Source organism: Cebus imitator, unplaced genomic scaffold (assembly GCF_001604975.1).
Source record: "Cebus imitator isolate Cc_AM_T3 unplaced genomic scaffold, Cebus_imitator-1.0 Scaffold229, whole genome shotgun sequence".
NCBI lineage: Eukaryota > Metazoa > Chordata > Mammalia > Primates > Cebidae > Cebus > Cebus imitator.
The window spans coordinates 2,242,728-2,246,058 of NW_016107544.1; the positions used below are offsets into that span (position 1 = coordinate 2,242,728).

The following is a 3,331-nucleotide window of genomic DNA, read 5'->3' on the forward strand; positions in this document are numbered from 1 at the left end:
CCCATGAAATGTGGCCCTGCCAAAAGCCAAGCAAATGAACACAGGAAACTTGAAAGTATAGGTTTCTATTGATTTTATCTCTTTCTCCGAGGTTTTAAAGACTCCCAGGCCCAATTGCTTTGGTGGGGTTTGAGGTTTGGAGTACCTGGGGTACCCTTGGTAGCCTTAGTAGGGCAGATGCTTTGTCCAAGTTCACACGTAGGCTGGGGCCCAGTGCTGGGGTGGCATTGGGCTGATTGTGCCAAGGACCATCTCCCCTTCCAGGGCTAACCTCAGGGTCTTGGCTTTTTCTGTTACTTAGAGAAGGACCATTTCATAGCCCAAGCTTGCCAAATCTGGACGGGGCTGCCTTGAGTGGCCTGAGTCACCGGACGTACTGAAGCTTTTCTCATGGGCGAGAGGTTTTCTTTGTGCTCCGTGTGGACTAGGTACCTCTGAAGTTCTTGCCAAAGTCTGAGACATTAGGATTCCGTGAACATTAGACTTAGTGCTATATAATTAGGATGCTAAACCTCAGGATAGAGTAGTGGGGGGAAATCACATGGCAAAAGAAAATATACAATACTTTCCAACATTGAATGCAGATCCTGTTTCTCCTGCTGACTGATTCGACCCATCTGTGATGCTGATCTTTCTCAGGGGCACAATTTCGAGAAAACTCAAGCAAACAGCTCCAAACCACCGCAGCCTTTTCAGACTGGTTTGTGGTCCTCTTTGCTTTCCGGATTGTGGCGGGGACCTTGGACTCTGGACAGGTTTCTGGACTGTTCCATGCTCTGCGAGCGCTGAGTCTGCATTCTTGACTGCATTGGAGTAGGATGCCAGGTCTTGGAGCTTGTATCTCAAGAGATAAGCCATCAGCTCCAAGGAATGTGAGAGCCAAAGGCAAAGAGAAACGCTCTGTACTGTAGTCAATGGAGAGATTCTGCCTGGGGTTGTAGGTAGAGCCCTGGAGAGCAGAAGTAAGTGGCTAACAGGAGATGGAGCCTCAGGGAAGGTCCTTTCTGCAGACCCCTTAGAGGGAGGATATCCCCCCAGGTCCCCAGATATCAGACTGAGGAAAGTGGGGGTGTGTTGCCCTGGAGGCTTCCGGGTGAATGGTGCATGCAAAAACCTCAAGTCCGATGCTGTGCCCAGCCTCAGGGCAACCAGAGCCTCTTTCGTGGGGAAGTCCAGCTTCCCATTAGCTCAGCCCTCCTGCCTTCAGTAAGCCCCGCTGACTTTCAGTTGGCTTAGTCATCAGATAAATGGCTCTGTTGAAGGAGCAGCCTCTCTGTTCTTGCTGAAGACTTTTGTTTTCCTCCAACATGAGCACAACAGGCTGGAGGAAGATGTGCCGTAAGTAGAGTAACCTTGTACCGTATGACTTAAAAAAAAATCACATCAACAAAATCCACTAAAATATGAACAGTGGCCGGGCATGGTGGCTCATGCCTGTAATCCTAGCACTTTGGTAGGCTGAGGTGGGTGGATCACCTGAGGTCAGGAGTTCAAAACCAGCCTGGCCATCATGGTGAAACCCCATCTTTTTAAAAAAATTAATTAATTAAAAAGAAAAAAATATATGAACAATGGCTGCCTTTGGGTGATAGACTAAGTGTATGTTATTCTCTCTTTTATATTTCTGGATGCTCTCATTTTTTCTACCATAAACATTCACTTTTTTTTTCTTTTTGAGATGGAGTCTCACTCTTTCACTCAGGCTGGAGTGCAGTGGTGGGATCTTGGCTCACTGCAACCTCTGCCTACTAGGTTCAAGCCATTCACCTGCCTCAGCCTCCCAAGTAGCTGGGATTACAGGCGTCTGCCACCACACTCAGCTCGTTTTTGTATTTTTACTAGAGATGGGGTTTCACCATGTTGGCCAGGCTGGTCTCAAACTTCTGACCTCAGGTGATCCACACACCTTGGCCTCCCAAAGTGTTGGGATTACAGGCGTGAGCCACCGTACCTGGCGGCATTCACTATTTTATAATGAACTAAAAGAGCTAAAATAAAGAGAGTAGAATGTTTCACATATCATGGCATTTTGAACAAAAACTATATCTTTTATAATACAGAGATCCACCAAATGGAAAAATGCAGTGAATATTCTCTTGTGGACACCTGTCCCACACTGTTTCCTCCAAGCGAATGGCTGTCACCAAGCTGGTGACAGGTAGAACCCCTCAGTTTTTAGATGGGCTTGCAGGGATTACCCTTGTGAATCATTAAAACACAAGCATCCAATGAGTACTTTCTGACTGCCAGGTCTTCTTCTCTGTGCCTTACACGTGTGTTTCATGCATACAGCCTCCTGAAGCTGGCACCAATACAGCAGTCCTCCTTTATCCATGGTTTCACTTTCTGTAGTTTTAGCTACCTGTGATCAACCATGGTCTAGAATTATTACATGAAAACTTATAGAAATGAATATAAGTTTTTTGTTTTGTTTTTTGAGATGGAGTCTCTTTCTCGTTGCCCAGGCTAGAGTGCAATGGTTTGATCTCAGCTCACTGCAACCTCTGCCTCCTGGGTTCAAATGATTCTCCTGCCTCAGCATCCCGAGTAGCTGGGATTACAGGCAGGTGCCAGCATGCCTAGCTAATTTTATGTATTTTTAGTAGAGATGGGGTTTCACTATGTTGGCCAGGCCGGTTGCGAACTCCTGACCTCAGGCGATCCACCTGCCTCGGCCTTCCAAACTGCTGGGATTACAGGTGTGAGCCACTGTGCCTGGCCGTAAGTTTTAAATTGTGCACATTCTGAGGAGTGTGGTGGAGTCTTGCACTGTCCTGTCCCATCATACCCAGGATGAGTCATCCCTTTGTCTGGTGGGTCCACACTGTATACGCTATCTGCCTGGTAGTCACTTAGTAGCCATTGCATTAGCAGATCGATTGTCGAGGTGTAGCAGTGCTTATGTTCCAGTCACACTTATTTTTACTTACTAATGGCCCTAACGTGCAAGAGTAGTAATGCTGGCGATTCGAATATGCCAAAGAGAAGCTGAAATATGCTTCCTTTAAGTGAAAGGTGAAAGTTCTTCACTTAATAAGGAAAAAGGGCTGGGCCCAGTGGCTCACACCTGTAATTTCAGCACTTTGGGAGGCTGAGGCAGGTAGATCACTTGAGGTCAGGAGTTCGAGACCAACCTGGCCAACATGGCGAAAACCCATCTCTACTAAAAATACAAAAATTAGCTGGGTATGATGGCATGCACCTGTAGACCCAACTATTTAGGAGGCTGATGCAGGAGAATCGCTTGAACCCTGGAAGCAGAGGCTGCAGTGAGCCAAGATTGCACCACTGTATCTCCAGCCTGGGTGACAGAGCAAGACTCCATCTCAAA

At 47.0% G+C, this 3,331-nt stretch overlaps 1 protein-coding gene across 9 annotated transcripts in view; it reads left to right on the forward strand.

Moving 5' to 3' along the window:
• Nucleotides 1-3,331, forward strand: part of ARSG (arylsulfatase G) — a 154,111-nt gene that overhangs the window by 126,015 nt on the left and 24,765 nt on the right. The window lies entirely within an intron of this gene.